Raw genomic sequence first — 19,108 nt, 5'->3', positions numbered from 1 at the left:
TCTGAAGGCTGATGGAGAAATTCAGGAAAGTGTGCTCAAAGATACTTTCCTTCAAACACAAATGTGAAGAACAAGAACTAGAGAACAAGAAGAAGAAGGAGGAGGAGGAGGAGGAGGAGGAGGAGGATGAGGACGAGGACGAGGAGGAGGAGTAAAAGGAAAACAACAAGAGGAAAAAGAGGGGATAATAGATAGATGGTCATAAAAGTCCTGAGAGTGATAGCACTCTCCAGCCTAAAGGTCCTGCTTCCAATCTACCCCTTGCAGCTGTCATCTGGGTAAACATGTTTTTTTTTGGTTTGTTTGTTTGTTTTTTTGTGGAGAAGAGGCCAACCATCCCCATCAACTACAAACCTACTGTTACACAGAGAATCAACAAGCCAGTCCAACAGAAGCAACATGGCACCCTGAGGGAATTCCTCAATTATCCAAAGACACAGCTATAGGCTTAGCTAACATGATCTTTGGGAAATGTTTATTCTTTTCATTCACCATCTAGGTAGGCTTTCTTATCCTCTGACTCTTTAATTGAGAATGACTCCAAGTCCAGTTGGATTTTTTGTGTATTATAGACTCTTAAAGGGATGGATGAAATGCACTCTCCGATCCTTTCCCCTGTAATTTCGCTGAGCTTTTTTCCAACCTCAGTCATAGGAACAAAAGGTTGATCTCTCCAGTTTTATGCTACATTGAAACTTCTGGATGTCTTTAATTATGTTGAGGATAATGGAATTAAAAATACATGCATATGTATGCATACATATGTGCATCTGCGTATACACATATATGTACATATACATATGTATGTGTGTATATATATATATATATATATATATATATATATATATATATATATATCACTATTAATTCTTTCTTTGTTTTTCTTAAACACAAGGCAAGAAAAGAAAAAAAAATATCTCCATAAGCTTCCCAGACTCAATAGTGATGTGATTTAGTGAATTTCTAATTTAAACTACCCTTCTCAAGGGTTGTTTATTTGAGAACAGACTATTCAGTACTGAATTAATTATGCCTTTAATTCTCTATGAAAATATGCATTCACTTAAGTTTAATAGGATACTAGATTCTCATTAAATACCAACTGATTGTTTTTTGTTCTGCTAATAAAAATAATAAAAAAAAATTGTTTTCTATGTTTAAACCAAGATGACCTTCCTGAGGCCTTTCCTTGTTCTTCCAGAAGAAATTACCTTGTATTTATTTCATGTTTAGTTTGGATCTATGTGCATGTTGTTCCTTTGATAGAATGTAAGTTCCTCCAGGCCAAGGACTGTTTCATTTTTGTCTAGAATGGCTGACAAATAGTGGGTGCATAATATGTGCTTGCTGATTGACTGATTTGTATTTAAAGATGTCACCCTGCTGATGTTATTGGTCCCCTTTGAGAATGAACAACAAACAACTACAAAAACTCAAGTGAAAGTTAGTTGGGCATTTTAATGATACCTAAAAATCCTTGGAACAATAGGTTTAGTGAAGTTTGGATTCAGAGAAAGGGCCACACTTGAGGGCCTAGAGGGCCAAGTGTGGCCTTGAGGCCACAGGTTCCCCACCCCTGGATTAGGCTCTCCCTAGGGCTTGACTTTTCATTTTCTACCTCCATACATTTGTAGAGATTCTCTTCCATTTCATTCCTGAAATGAGCTCAGTCCTCCTCTCTGCCTCCCAAAATCCCTACTAAAGAACTTCAAATGTCAACTCTTCAACAAAGATTTCCTGGACTTCCCTTATTGTTAATGCTCTCCTCACATGACCTCATATTTCTTTATCTGTTGTTGATGTTGTAACTTCCTAGTAGACTGTAAGCTCCTTAAAAATAGATGGTTTTATATACAAATATAATATCTTCAAAGTGTTTAGCAGGCTTTGTCTCATTTGCTCCTCACAACAACCCAATGAGATAGGTATTATCATCATCCCCACCTTGCAGATGAGAAAACAGGCTCAGAAAAGCTAATGACATATATAGGATTCCCTCAACCTGTTAAGTGCCTGATGTGCCATTATACCCCAGGCTTTTCTACTCTAAATTCAGTATTCTATCCACTATAGCAAGATTTCTTCATTTTAATCATCCCCATCCCCTCCAATCCCTCACTCCTGCCACCAGGGTCTAGCTGGCTTTTTGGAATTCTTTGGCTTCTCCAAAATGCCTTCCTCCCTCTCCACCCTTTTCAGCTTTCTTTTGTGTACTGTCTTTCCCTATTTCCATTGCAAACTCCTTGAGATCAGTGACTATCTTTCTATTTTGTATTTGTTTCTCACAGCACTTACCACAATGCCTGACACATGGCAGGTATTTAATAAATGATTACTATTTATCTATTGACTAGTGCCTTATAAATCAATCACCAGGCCTAATTATTGGGCCCAATTAATGCCCAGTTATGTCCCAGGTGCTAGGGAGAGAATCAAAATTTTTAGATAACCGAAGGATTCAAGGAGCTTGCTTTCTTATGTCTTATACACAACAGGTCATCATAAGTATTTATTGAATCAAAGTAATTTAAGTTGAATCAGGAAGAAAGAACTATATTCAGCAGTCTTTCGAGCTGGAAGCATTTCCAGAAATCATTGAGACCACCACCTGCATTTTACAGATGAGGAAACTGAGGCCAACAAGAAAATGGCCGGCACAATAAATCAGGTTCATAAAAGATAGCTGAGCTAGGGATTGAATACAGGTTTTCTGGCCTCACATCTAATCAATTAATTAATCATTCACTCAAAAAATGTTTATTAAATGCCAATGATGGACCAGTTATGTGCCAGGCACTGGAAACTAAAATACAAAGAAGGAAATTATCTCTATTCAATGCTCTCATGCATGCATGGTAAATGTATGCAGTACATGAAAAAAAAAAGAGGAATAATTATTGTAATGGGACCCCACAGTGTCTTTACTGAATTGAAATACACAGGCATGCAGTTTTTACAAATTAACTCCCTCACAAGCTTTTCTGATAAAAGTCTGATTTCTAAGATATTTATAAAAATAAGAGTCATTCTCCAATTAATAGATGGTCAAGCAATATGAATGGACAGTTTTTAGAAAAAGAAATTCAAGCTAGCAATAGGCATATAATAATTAGAAAAGAATTCAAATTAAAACAACTCTGAGGTACCGCCTCACACTCATCAGATTGACAAATATGGGGAAAAAAGGAAAATGACAAATGCTATAGGGGCTGGGAAAACATGAATGCATTTTTGATTGATGGAACTATGTGCTGATCTGGCCATTCTGGAAAATTATTTGGAGCTAAACCCCCAAAGCTTTAAACTGTCCATATCCTTTTATCTGGAGTAGGTCTATACCCAAAAAAGATCAAAGAAAGAGGATAAGACCCATATGTACAAAAATATTTATACCTGTTCTAATAATGTGAAACCGAAGAATTTTTTTTTTGAGATTATTGTTTTTTATTTTTTTATTTATTTTTTTATTAATTTTTTTTTTATTTTTAGTTTACAACACATGGTTCTACATAATTTTGAGATCCAGATTTTCTCCCCTCCCTCCCCCCTCCCTCCCCAAGACGGCATGGAATCTCATATAACTACCATGTATAACTTCGCATTGAATTAATTTATACACTAGTCAAGTTGTGGAAAAGAATTATGACCAATGGGGTGAATCATGAGAAAGAAGAGACAGAACCAAAAAAAAAAAAAACCCAAAAAACAAAAACAAAAGAGAAGAAAAAAGATGAGCATGAAGTGTGCCTCAATCTGCATTCAAACTTCACAGTTCTTTCTCTGGATGAAGATAGCATTGTCCATCGTGAGTCCCCTGGAGTTGTCCTTGCATCTTTCGTTGCTGAGAAGAGCGAAGTATGTCAGGGTTGGTCCTCATGGAATCCATATATCTGTGGTTGTGTACAATGTTCTCCTGGCTCTGCTCCGCTCACTCAGCATTATATCGTGTAGGTTTTTCCAGATTGTTACGAAGTCCATATCATCCCCATTTCTTATGGCACAATAGTATTCCATTACCTTCATATACCACAGCTTGTTCAGCCACTCCCCAATTGATGGGCATCCCTTTGATTTCCATTTCTTGGCTATCACAAAAAGAGCTGCTATAAATATCCTTGTACATATGAGTCCTTTTCCCGCTTGTCTGATTTCTTTGGGATACAACCCTAGAAGTGGTATTGCTGGGTCAAAGGGTATGAACATATCTACAGCCCTTTGGGCATAGTTCCAAATTGCTCTCCAAAATGGCTGGATCAGCTCACAACTCCACCAGCAATGTAGCAATGTTCCAATTTTCTCACATCCGAAGAATTTTAAAGAATTTTTAAATTGAAAAAGTTTAAAGGCAAAGAATTTCAAACCAAAGAGGTGTCTATTAATTAGATAATGGCTAAGTAAGTTATGGCATAGGACTGTGGTAGAATGCTACTGTTCTATAAAAAATGATGAAAAGGTTGGCTTTAGAGAAATCTCAGAAGACTCATGTGTACTGGTGCAAAGTGAAGGGTGAACAATCAGAAGAGATACCTATATGGTAATCTCAATATCGTATAAATAAACAACTTTGAAAGACTTAGGAATCATGATTAACACAATGACCAATCACATCATGAGTTCTAGGGAATTCATGGTTTAGATTGAAATATCCTACACACCTTCAGATAGAGAAATGATGAAGACTGAGAATGATTGTTGCTATTTCCTTTTTTTTTTTTTTTGCTTTTAGACACAGCCAGTGTAAGAATTGGTTTTTGTGTGACTCTTCATGTTTGGAACAGGTATTAGTTTTCCTGGTTCCTCATTGGGGAAAGCAGGGTGAGTTGGGAGAGAAGGAGAGAACTTGGACCTAAAAATAAAATAAAATGTAATTAAAATAAAACAAGTTAACTTGCTCAGGAAGACCTAAGTTCAAATCCAGCCACAAATATTTAATAACTCTGGGACCTCAGGCAAGTCACTTAACATAACATGTCTCAGTTTCCCAATATGTAAAATGGAGACAATTAATAGCACCTATTTTTCCAGGGTAATTGTGAGGATCGAAAGATATGTATACATACATATTTATATATATATATATATATATATATATATATATATATATATATATATATACATATATATATGTGTGTGTGTGTGTGTGTGTGTGTGTGTGTGTGTACTGCTTTGCAAACTCTAACATGCTATCTAAGTGCTAACTATTTATTTATTTATTATTGCTGTTATGACCATAGATATTTGTATTTCATTAAACTAAGGATACAGTTTCTATTTTAATCACATAGAAATTCACTCTTTGAAGCCTGACATCTTCCGTATTGGAAGGACAGTCAATGAATTTTGGGCCCTCACACTTTAGTTTGTTAAGTAGACCTCCTAAAATGAGTCATTAGCTAGGTCTTAGGCAGTTGGTAGGCTCAGTTAATAGAGTTCAAGACCTAGATTCAGGGAGATAAGAATTTGAATCTAACCTTGGACACTTGACAAAAGTCTGACCCTTGCCAAGTCACTTTGTCTCTGCCTGCCTCTCTCTGTTAATCTGCAGATGTAATAGCAGAGTTGTTGTGAGGATAAAATTAGACAATATTTGCAAAGCACTTTGCAAACATTAAAGTATTATATAAAGTCTAGCTCTCATTATTATTTTTATTGTTCCTATCATTTTATTATCAGGGATATAGTGTTAGCCATCATGTACTAAGTAGATTTATTTGCAGAGAGTTATAGTCAATGAAACTGACATTTATTAAGCACATTAAATATAGGACTGGTAATACAAAATCAAAAATGAAAAAAAAATCACATCTTTCTGGAGTCTTTAATTCCACTGGAATTACATTCAATTTTTTTTAATTTACCCAAAGAAAAAATATTTTTAAAGATCTTATTGGTTGTCATTTTTTTATTGCTGTCATTTTCAAATGTCACCTTCCCATCCCTGGCAATATAACTCCCTTGTAACAAAGATGCACAGTTAAACAAAACCAATCAGCAGATTATTCTGATAATATATCCCTCATTTCACACTTGTTTCCCATTCTAGCAAGAGGAAAGAAGCATTGTTCACTGTTAGTCTTCTGAAGTCAAGAGTGGCCACTGCATTAATTAGTGTCATAACAGCTTTCCATGTACATACAATATAAATTTCAAACATCACTGTATTTGAAAATAAATTGATATGTTTTATCTGCCTGCCCCCAGTTCTACAATGAGAGCTAAAAATCCAATTTGATTTTGAGATGACCTTAAGAAAAGGAAAGTTCTTAACAAGATGTTTTTTTTTTTAATCTTGACCCCAGGATATTTCTTCAGCCTGAAGCTTTTGGTAAATTTCAAGTCCTGAGATAAAAATAATGAGTCCTGCACAGGCCACAGTGCTCATCATCTCCATGGTGTTAGGATTAATAACTGCTGGTATTTTCTAAAAACAAGTCCCTGTATAATAAGATTCAATAGCCATATGAGAAAAATATTTGAAATCACTAATAAGGGAAATAAAAATTGAAAAATCTCTACTTTTCCCCTCATACCCATAAGATTGTTAAAGATGACAAAAGATGAAAATGGCAATTGTTTGAGGGGTTATGAAAAGATATCTACATTAATGCATTGTTGACAGAGATGTGAATTATTCTGACCCTCTAGAACATGATTTAGAAAGAAAAACTGCCTGCAAAGTCATTATAATGTGAACATCCTCTGGCCAAGATTGGAGTATTTGCTAATGGTTGGATGGTGGCATGGTGACAGGGTGCCAATGCAGTACCTTGGGGATCTGAGCTTGGCCCTGGATTGTTCAATATTTTTGTCAGTGGCATGTCTAAGGGAAAGGCATATTCATTAGCTCTGAAGATGACACAAGGTTGAGAGGAATATAAGGACACCCAAAAGATATTTAAAAGCTAGAGCATTGGGCTGAATATAAAATGAAGAAATTCAGTAGGGATAAATGCAAAATCTTACATTTGGGAAACAATAAAAGAACCTGTTTCTTAACTACAAGATGGAAAAGCCCGTGGTTAGATTGCAACTGTTTTCAGAAATATCTGTGAATTTTAATAGATTAAAATAAACTCAGTTGAGTTACCAGTGTGATGTAGTAGCCAAAAACCTATTGGGGTCTTGGGCTATACTGAAAAGGGCATAGCTTCTATGAATAGGAAGGGGATATTTTCACAGTACTCTACACTTGTCTGATCTCATTTAAAATATAGTGATTAGTTCAGAAAACTGCAATTTAAGAAAGAGAGTGACCAGAGGCAACGAGAATGGTGAAGGGCCATAAGCCCATGTCGTATAAGGTGAGCTTGAAGGAGTTGGGTATGTTTATATGGAGTAGAAAAGACTGTTGTGGAGGGAAGACTTTGAAAGAAAAACAGGAGTTGTAAGTCTTCTAGAACTGATATTATTATTGAAAGAATCTCTTCATCTGGTATTAGAATGTTTGAGTGACAGCAAGGAAAAGCAAGAAGTGCTAGACTTGGAAACTTAGGTTCCAATTGGATGCTGACCTTGAATAGATTAAAATCATATCCAAGCCATAAATGAATCCCTCTAGGCTTGAAGAAAAAAATTGGAAGGCTATTCAAATATTTGGAGTTATCTTGGGTAAAAGGGATTGGACTGGTTCCCTTTGCCCACAGAAAGGAGAACCAACAGTATTGGATGGAAGGCCCAGAGAGGGCAAATATGGCTTCATATAAGGAAAGACTGTCTCAAAGTTCTGTGAGAAGGCCAGTAGATACTGATTTGCCATTTTCACTGGACATCGTCCAACAGAAGTTACATGAACACATCTTAGGATGTTGCATGAGGGACTCCTGGTAGTTAGAGACTAGACAAGGTAACCTCTGAAATTCTCTCCATGAAAAGATTTTTTGATTCTAATCCTCCCCTTGAATAAAATATCATCAAAATATGATACCACTGATCATGTCAAACAAAATTAAGATGAAAATGAATTTTACTCTAATATAAATAATTGATTGCTCATATATAGTCAGGCATGATAGTCACTATACAGGACAAATAAATCCTAAAATTGCTTTAATGAAGACTGTTTATGCTATCATGAACATGAGGCAATTAACAAAGTTATCAGAATAATCCATACCTATACTTTCAATACTGAAGTGGTGGCACAACCTAGCAGTAAAAGTTTGTTTTTAGAGTTGAGAATACCTGAGTTCAAATCTCATCTCTGACATTTCCTAGGTATAGAGCTCTGGGAAAGTCACTTAACCAATCTGAGCCTTAGGCAACTCCTGAAGATGCATCTCCAAAGTCATAAATGTATTGTTTGAGTGGAGGAAGTTTCTCTAGCTGATGTAATCATGGTGTTTTCCCATACCTACCATACTCATAAGTTTTTCATTATTTCAAAACATTACAATATAGAAAAAAGACTTTCCCTCCTTCTTTTTATTGATTTATGGTTTATTATGCCCTAAGCGTGTTCCAAATGCACTCATCTACTCAGAAAATATTATGGTAGCACAAAGAACTAATTATTTTTAAACATGATATTTGTCATTAGTTTTTTTTAAATAAAAAGTCTCTGTCATACATAAATAGGTATAACCATACATATACCTACACACATGTATACATATATGTATATGTGCATGTGTACATACCCAAATATTTTTATACATGATTTTAGCAATTCCTCCAGCACTATAAGATGTCTTAGTTGGAGGCAGGGAGGAATAAAGACTAAAGAAGTGGAATTAGAGGGAGGGGAGAAGCATAGAACAAAGGTGGTTTCCATGGAAGTATTGAGAGAAACATTCATCTCTGAAGACATGCCCATTTCCAAGTCTCTGAGGGTCCCCTAAAACATCTGTTGCTGCACAAGTCCAATTCCATTTTGGGTAAATCACTCTTCAGCCTTTGAAAGAATGTATCTATTGTGCAGAACTCAAATGTCAAAGGTCTCCTCCTCAGGGTTCTCTGCTGAATTTGGCAAAATTTATTCAGTGGGTCAATGGCCAAGTTGTCATGGATCTTCATTTTTTTGTGCTGTCACACCCATACATGTATGATGATCTCTGGTGCACCAGAGAATTGGGAAAATTCATTAAGGTCTGAAAAGTATGTGGGGATTCTTGGAATGAAGGTGGCAAATAAACACCTTGTGAAATAGACCTATTACCATTTTACAGCTATAATTTTTAAAGAAGTACAATTTTCTTTGCTTTCCCCTTGGTTTTCAGAGCTGATTCATTTATTTTCCCCTGGAAGTTTTTATTCCATTGAGCTTCACCATGTATCATTGGAACTCATGCCCCTTTCTTGTCTTCTCTCATTACTGATGAAATATTAAAATTATTCTTCAAACTAATTCCAGATTTTGGAAGGTGATTGCACTCTAAGAAGAACAGAAGGAAAGGTGGTATTTTGAAAACTACCTAGATTTAAAAGGTTGTTCTACAATGTGTACAAAGAACACAATATCAGAACAATACAATGTAAACTGAAAATGAAATAAGAAGCTATTTCCTGGAAGAGTGATTGACTTTGAGCCCAGAGGGTAGAACCAGGAGTAAGGGGTAGAAACAGAAAAGTAGCATATTTAGGTCTCATGTCAGGAAAAACAGTTTAGACAGACAGAAAGAAACAGACAGATGGATAGAAAGAGGGATGTTACTATACATATATATGTAAGAGATAGATAAGAGATAGATATAAATGGTGAATATAGATACACATTAGATATAAGTATCAGTGATGTAGAGTTAAATATGCATAACATAGATATGGATGATATAGATATACAGAATTAGAGTAGATAGATCAATAAATAACTATAGATAGATCTATATATTGATGGATATATACATATAACTATAGATAGACTTGCTATCTATATCTATCTACAGATAGCTCATTTACTACCTGCTACAGACCTACTATCTATAGAGATATCTATATTTATAGATCTAGCTACACTAACTCTACACAGGCATACTTCAGAGATATTGTGGGTTTAGTTCCAAGCCGTCTCAAAAAAGTGGACATCCTAATAAAGTGAGTCACATGTATTTGTTGGTTACCTAGTCTATATAAAACTTAATTTTACACTATGCTACAGTCTGTTAAGTACACAATAGTATAGAGTCTAAAAAAAGCATGTACCTTAATTTAAAATACTTTATTGCTAAAACAAATGCTAACCAACACCTGATCTTTCAGTCAGTCATAATCTTTTTGCTGGTGGAGGATCTTGCCTCATGCTGATGGTTGATGTGTGATGGGGGTGGTAGTTGCTAAAGGTTGGGATGGTGGTGGCAATTTCTTAAAAAAACTGAAGTTTACCATATTGATTGACTCTTCCTTTCATGGAAGGTTATTCAGTAGCATATGATGTTGTTGAAGCTCAATGAAGCTCAATGGAGTAAAAACTTCTAGGAAAGAATGAATGAATCAGCTCTGAAAATTGAGGCAAAAGCAAAGAAAACTGCTTTTCTTCTTTAAAAATCAGGGCTATAAAAGAGCCCTTTTCACAAAGATTTTATTTTCCACCTTTACTCTAAGAATCCCCACATATTTTTAGACCATAATGAATTTTCCTAATCCCCATATATTTAAATATCTATCTCTCCATCCATCCTTGTATCCATCTATCTATCTATCTATCTACCTACTTGCCTACCTATTATCCTTCCTTCCATCTCTCTCTGTCACTGTCTCTGTCAGTCTCTGTCTCTCTATCTCTGTCTCTGTCTGTCTGTCTCTCTATCTGTGTCTCTCTTCCTCCTTCCCTCCCTCCCATCCATCCATACTCTATCTATCTATCTATCTATCTATCTATCTATCCATCCATCTATCTATCTATCTATCTCCTAACAATTAGAGCTGTCCTGGAGTAGAATTAGCTGCTTCAGAATGTAGATCTCACATGAGATATCTAAATCAAGGCTCAATGACCAAACAGTCAATCATTTAGCTAAGATTTATTAAGCATCTCATTTGTGGAGGCGGAGCCAAGACAGCGGCTGGAAAGTAGGGACTTGTCTGAGCTACCCCCGAGGTCCCTCCAAACACCTATAAAAAATAGCTCTGAACAAATTCTAGAACTGAAGAACCCACAAAATAGCAGAGGGAAGCAGGGCTCCAGCCTAGGACAGCCTGGAAGATCATGGGGTAGGGTCTATGCCATGGAACTGGGAGCAGAGTGGAGCAGAGCCCAGCATGAGCTGCGCCCGGACCAACCAGACCAGGAGCCAGACAGAACAGGCCATAGTGCCCTGAATCAGTGATCTGTGGCACTTACCAGACTTCTCAACCCACAAACACCAAAGACAACAGAGAAGGTTAGTGGGAAAAGCGGCTGCAACAGAGTGAAAGGAGTTCAAGGTTAGGCCACTGCCCCAGGGGCAGCTGAGGTGACACAGCTCTGAGGCTGCTTACAGAGCTACAGTTGCAGTTGCTTCTGGCCCTAGGCCCACCTAGTGAGAGGAATTAAGTGGCAGATCTGAGCTTGGGTGCAGAGCCAGCTCAGATCTCAGTCCGGTCCAGGTTGGCAGTTCTTGTGGGAGGAATAGCGCTGGTGTGGCAGAGCTTGCTGTGCAGATATAACTCTGAAAACAACAGGACGGCCCCTCAAGCTTGGAACAAAATACTGTCTATTCTACAAGCAGTCATATCCTGACAAAAACTCAAGGGTCAAGTAAGTTGGCTGGGAACATGGACAGGTAGCGAAAAAGGACTCAGATTCAAACTCAGACTTTGGAATTTTTCTTTGGTGAAAAAGAACACTAAAACATGCAGCCAGAAGAAGTGAACAAAGTCTAAGAGACTACATCAAAAGCCTGCAAGAAAAACATGAACTGGTCTCAGGCCATGGAAGAGCTCAAAAAGGATTTGGAAAAGCAAATTAGAAAAGTAGAGGAAAACATGGGAAGAGAAATGAGAGTGACGGGAAAAAAAACATGAAAAATAAGTCAATGACTAAAAGAGACCCAAAAAAATACTGAAGAAAATAACACCTTAAAAATAGACTAACCAAAATGGCAAAAGAGTTCCAAAAAGCCAATGAGGAGAAAAATGCCTTGAAAGGTAGAATTAGCCAAATGGAAAAGGAGGTCCAAAAGACCAGTGAAGAAAATATGAGCTTAAAAATTAGATTTTAATGACTTTGTGAGAAATCAAGATATTATAAAACAGAACCAAAGGAAAGAAAAAGCAGAAGGCAATGTGAAATATCTCATTGGAAAAACCACTGACCTGGAAAATAGATCCAGGAGAGATAATTTTAAAATTATCAGACTACTTGAAAGCCATGATCAAAAAATAGCCTAGATATCATCTTTCAAGAAATTATCAAGGAGAACTGCCCTGATATTCTAGAGCCAGAGGGTAAAATAGAAGTTGAAAGAATCCACTGATCACCTCCTGAAAAAGATCCCAGGAATATTGTCACCAAATTCCATAGCTCCCATATCAAGGAGAAAATACTGCAAGCAGCCAGAAAGAAACAATTTGAGTATTGTGAAACACAAACAGAATAACAGAAGATCTAGCAGCTTCTACATTAAAGTATCAAAGGGCTAGGAATATGATATTCTGGAGGTCAATGGTGCTACGATTAAAATGAAGAATCACCTACCCAGAAAAAACTGAGTATAATACTCCAGGGAAAAATATGGATTTTCAATAAAATGTAGGACTTTCAACCTTTCTCAGTGAAAAGACCACAGCTGAATAGAAAATTTGACTTTCAAACACAAACATCAAGAGAAGCATGAAAAGGTAAACAAGAAAGAGAAATCATAAGGGACTTACTAAAGTTGAACTCTTTTGTTTACATTCTGACATGGAAAGATGATGTGTATAATTCATCACACCTCAGTATTAGGGTAGCTGAAGGGAATACATACATACACACACACACACACACACATATACATACATACATATATAGATAGATAGATAGATAGATAGATAGATAGATAGATAGATATAGATATAGATAGATATGTGGACAGAGGACACAGGATGAGTTGAATATGAAGGGATGATATCTAAAAAAATAAAATCAAATAATTAAGGGATGAGAGAGGAATATGTGGAGAGAGGGAGAAAGGGAGAGATAGAATGGGTAAATTATTTTGCATAAAACTGGCAAGAAAAAGCAGTTCTGTAGGACGGGAAGAGGGGGCAGGTAAGGGGGAATGAGTGAATTTTGCTCTCATCTGAATTGACCTGAGGAGGAAATAACATACACACTCAATTGGGTATCTTACCCCACAGGAAAGAAGGAGGAAGGAGATAAAAAAAAAAGAGGGGATGATAGAAGGGAGAGCAGATGGAGGAGGATGTAATCAAAAACAAACACTTTCAAAAAGGGACAGGGTCAAGGGAGAAAGCTGGATAAAGGGGGATAGGATAGGAAGGAGCCAAAAATAGTCTTTCACAACATGAATACTGTGGAAGGGTTTTGCATAATAATACACATGTGGCCTATGTTGAATTGCTTGTCTTCTTAGGGAGGGTGGGTGGGGAGGGAAGAGGGGAGACAATTTAGAACTCAAAGTTTTAAAAGAAGATATTCAAAAAAAAGTTTTTGCATGCAACTATGAAATAAGATATACAGGCAATGGGCATAAACATCTATCTTGCCCTACAAGAAAGTAAAGGAAAAGGGGATGTGGGGGAGTGGGGTGACAGAAGGGAGGGCTGACTGGGGAACAGGGCAACCAGAATATATGCCATCTTGGAGTGGGTGGGAGAGTAGAAATTGGGAGAAAAGTTGTAATTCAAACTCTTGTGAAAATCAAAGCTGAAAACTAAATACATTACATAAATTATATAAATAAAATTTAAAATTAATTAATTAATGAATAATGTAAAACAAAATAATCATCTTATTTGTGCTAGGCACTCTGCTATGTGTTGTCCTAAGCTACCACTTGTCTGGCATGTTGTAGAGAGGATTCATATTTTGATATGAATTGGACTTCGTGATCTCTGAGGTTCTTTGTAAACTTGAGATTCTGGAATTCGGTAATTTTGTGTAACTCATCTCCCAATAAAGTATTTTCAGAATACTTTGGTGACTGTGTTGATTGATTGATGGGGATTTTAAATTAAAGCAAGGATCCCCATGGATGCAGTGAATCATCCCTCATATTCCCTACCACCATGACAAAAGAAGAGACAGATGTTTGTTTGTTTTCCCTGGCACATGAAGGGAAGGATGAGAGGGAAAGGAAGAATTAGATGGAATGAACACATGTTGTTATGCTTGTAGAACTACAACCTCTAAGGGTAGCTAAACCTCAGGTTTGACTTAAAAGAGCATAAAAAAACAGCTAGGTCCACTTCTGTTTCCTCAGAGGTTAGTTAGGAAAAGCAGTTACTCCCATACCCTCCAGGAAAAAGAGGTTAAAGAGGTTCTGTAGCCCATCCTCGGGGGCTCATGCATCAGGAAGGAGGAGGAGCCAAAGAGTAAGTCAAAAACAAGTCATGATTCAGTTTAATCAATGTAATATGAAATTGAACCAATTTGCCTGATGAAAGAAAAAATCCAGAAAATTCTCAAAAATGTAATAAAAAGAAACAAGTCCAACATGCTTCAAAAAAAGAATTAAGATTATTAAAAAGGGACAAATTAAGACCAAACTTAGGTCAGATATTAGAATCATCAATGATAAAAATAGACCCCCCCTATGTAAAATTTAAAACACAAATACCATAATATTGGATATATGATGGAAATTCTCTCCAAACGATGAGAAGCTATAAGAGAAAAAGCAACAGATTTGGTTGAAAAAAAGCCACTGAAATAAAGAAGAGAAGAAAAAGATCATAATATATTTTAAATGATTTCTATGTAAAACACCTTACCTTGAAGAGAAGATATGCAAAGATAATTTAAGTATCATAGCTCTTCTAGAAAAACAGGACAAGTTAGAAAAGCAAAAACACCATAATGAGGAGTATAATAGAAGAAAATTGCAGAATTTTTACTATGGGCAAAATCATTAATTCAACAAAGTCATATCTCACTGACAGCAGGGAGGGAACAACATTTGACAAACACTTTATGACATGTAATAGTTAAATTTAACTATTTCAACAACATAAAAGAGTTTTAAAAGTGGCCAAGAGGAAGATTTTAAATTAGAAGGAAAATGATTAGCATATGATTATTTGGCAATAATGAGGAATCATAGAAGATGAAAGAATTATACATCTAAAAATAAACAATATAACTCATCCTACAGCCTAAAATGATATAATGATATGTCCTTTAAATTTGAGCCTAATCATCAGGAAAAAAGCTAAACCTTCAACAGAGAGCAAGCCATTCATGCCTTGGAGGAGGCAGAAAATGGCAAGCAAACTTTTCCACTTTTAAATAAACAGCAGAGGTGTAAGAATGGTCAATAAGAACAGTAATCCAGGAAAGACTAAGTAATAGAATTATGATCTTATTTTATAATTCTGCTTTCTAAGAGAAAGATACATTCATGAGGTAAAATAAAAGACTTTTTAAAATTAAATAAATACTTAAGTGTTACTTAAATATTCAGGAGAAACTTAGGTGATCAGTTGATAAATACTCCCGTGTTGCCTACATGTAATTCAATGTCTTTTTATGGCAGGAATAGGGGAGAAGAAGTATGCCCAGATGGGAAGAGGGAGGAGAGAAATGGAGGAGAATGGGTAATGAACTCTTACCATGCCCACAAGTAAACATTGAAGGGAAAGACAAGTGGCAAAAAGGAAGGACTGAGACTTGGAGACTGCAGTCCAAGGAAGGTCAGGAATCTATGAAGATATAAGGGCTAAGAAAGCATAACAAGAGCATTTCATGGGGGAGATCTCTGTTTGGTGGGATACATGGATTTTGTGGTCAATTTAATCTGAGATTGGGGTGGGGAATTTGAATATTGGATGGTTGTTTTGCCACGTATCCATAAGCAGCATCTTTTTCCAGGTAATAGGGTAAGTTCCTACTGCAGCTTATACCCAAAGAGGTGTTTGTGTGTGTGTGTGTGAGTGTGTGTGTGTGTGTATGTGTGTGTGTGATGGAGGAGAAGGTTTATGTAGAATCAGAAATGGAATGCCATGAATGTTGGGATGGAGATAATAATGGTGAAGACATGTGGCTGGGATGAACTTCATGATCTGTGACACAAGGTGACTACCACCAGGCAGCATTGCTTTCGAGCTGATGTGGCATCCCTCATAAATTGATATTTTTAAGCATAAAGAAAACCATTAAGAAGAAAGACAGAGTACAATCTGTAATAGCAATAACAGAAACCAAATAAAAGAAGGAGCTCAGAAACTTTAATCCCATGAGAGTTGCAGAGAAAGAAAAATACTGAGTAAGAGCGTAGCCCTTGAGCAAAGAATAATAATCAAAGAAGACTGGAAAAGGGAAGAGAAATAATAAAGAAGATAAAGCAAAGGAAAATTTCTTGGAAAGACACAGTAAAAGAGTTACTAAAATAAGATGTTGGAGGGAAGAAGATAGAAAAATTTTGAACTACTTCTTTACCTTCTGGAGGAAAGAGAAGGTGAAAAAAGTAGTATAAGAAGATGATAAATCAATCAACTGTTAAGCAATTATTTAGCACCTACTATATACAAGGCATTGTCTTAAACTGGGAATAATATAAGGGCAAAAGTGAAAGTGTTTATCCTCCAAGACAGTTCAATCTTCTCCGAGACAATACATATATTTAAGTATATACAGAACACACACACACACACACACACACACACACACACACACACACATCCATATAATGAATACAAGGTAGTTTGAAGAGAAGACACTGGCAGCTGATGGGACCATGATAAGTTTCATGTAAAAGGTGCCATTTAAACTGATTCTTTAAGGAGCCCAGGTTTTCCAAGGGGCAAAGATGAGAAGGCAAAGCACTCCAGGCATGGACAGCCAATACAAATGCACCAAGGTAGATCATTATGTGTGGAATAGCAAATAGGTCAATATATGTGAACCATAAAGTTTATGGAGGAAAGTAATTATAAAAAGGCTGAAAAGTTAGGAAGGACTCTGGTTCTCAAAACTTTTAAATCCAAATAGGAGTTTATATGTGATTCTGATTATGAGGGAGTCACTTAAGTTTATTAATTAAAGAGATGAAATGGTCAGAGAAAACATTATCTGTAGTGGGAATGAGCTAGAAGCTTTTTGGTAATATCAAGGGAAAAGCAAGGATACCCATTTTCACTACTATTATTCAATATTCTTCTAGAAATGCTAGCTATAACAATAAAATGAGAAGAAGAAATAGTAGGAAATAGAATAGGCAATGGAGAAAGAAAACTATCACTCTTTGGAGATAATATGATGGTATACTTAAATAATCCTAGAGAATCTACTAGAAAAAAAACTAGTTTACACAATTAACAACTTCAACAAAGTTGAAGGATATAAAATAAACCCACATAAATCATCAGGATTTCTATATACTACCAACAAAATTGAGTAGGAAGGAGAAATTCCACCAAAAGAATTATAGAGAATATAAAATACTTGAGAGTCTGTGTTGTTGTTTGGCTTTCATTCTCAAAGAGGACCATGAAATCAGGAAGATGATTCCATGAGTTGCAAGTGAATTGGATTTAAGCGAGGGAGGGCTGTGCAAAGTCACCAGCCTCACTTTGTCCTCCAGAGCCATATGGGTCCAGTGGCAAGATATAAATCAGGATCGCTGGAGATCGTCCCACATGCAGTGGGAGACCTTGGTCTTTTTAAGCTAAGGTCTTCCCAAGGTCTCAGTTTGATCGAAACAGTGCCCATTTGATGATTAAGGTTAGGTAAGAAATAAGACAAAGAATGGCCTCTTTTACCTAGTCAAAAAAATCAATCTGCAAGAGGAAGACCCTCAGGTTTTCTGACCAAATCAGAAACAATTTCTGCCTTTACAGACAAACACAGGAATTATGTGAACATGATTACAAAACATTTTTCACATAAGTAAAGTCATATCTAAACAATTGGAGAAATATTAATTGCTCTTGTGTAGGCTGAGCCAATATAATAAAAAAAATGATATTTTTGCCTCTATTAATTTACTTATTCAGTACCATACCAATCAAACTACCAAAAAAGTATTTTATAGAACTAGAAAAACCAATAACAAAATCCATCTAGAAGAACAGAAGGTCAAGAATATTAAGGAAATCAATGAAGAAAAAAATATTAAGTACCCTAACAACACCAGATCTCAAATTGTATTTCAAAGTGGTAATCATGGAAATGAGACTGTTAAGTGGCTCAGGGAATAGAGTGTTGGGCCTGGAGTGAAGAAGTCCCATGTTTAAATATAACTCAGACACTTAAGTAGCTTTGTGACCCTGGGCAAGTCACCTAACTTCTACTTGCCTTAATCCACTGGAGAAGGAAATGGCAAACCACTCTAGTATCTTTGTCAAGAAAAGCCCATGGACAGTATGTTCCACAGGGTCATGAAGAGTCAGACATGACTAAATGACTGAACAACAAAAACCAATCAGGAAAACAATCTGCTATTGGCTAAGAAACAGTGATTGATCAGTGGACTATATTACATACACAATGTATAGTAGTAAATGGCCATAGTAATCTAGTGTTTAATAAACCCAAAGATCCAAGCTTTTGTGACAAAAAGTCATCATTTTCAAGGCACATGGAGAGCTTCTCTAGCAAAGGCATTTAGATTCTTGTGATTATATGCATTAAATACTACATATTAGAAACAGAGCAGTTCAGATGCTAGAAGAGAAAAGAGTTAATTCCATTATTGAATAAGAAGCTGTGAAATTGGCAATGCAGTTGGCTGGCCTTTTACCTGAGAGGCATGTAGCCATTCAAAGTCATGATATTGCATTTGTTTAATAATTTCTATTTCATGCAGTAAATACACTTTATTTCATTGAAAATCAAAACTTGAATTGCTTTACACCCATTCAGCATTTGACTTTTGGTTTGGTGAAATGAGTTAAGTTTGCAATAATTTTAACATTTAGTTTTGATTTAGAATAAAAAAATATTGCATTGGAGTGCTTTTCCCTATCATTTCTTTGTATATTATTCATGTGGCAGATGCTTAACCAATAGTAGTCAAATTAAATGCAGTGTTTG

Source organism: Trichosurus vulpecula, chromosome 6, assembly GCF_011100635.1.
Source record: "Trichosurus vulpecula isolate mTriVul1 chromosome 6, mTriVul1.pri, whole genome shotgun sequence".
In the NCBI taxonomy this organism is placed as follows: domain Eukaryota; kingdom Metazoa; phylum Chordata; class Mammalia; order Diprotodontia; family Phalangeridae; genus Trichosurus; species Trichosurus vulpecula.
Note: the sequence above shows the minus strand (reverse complement) of the source record.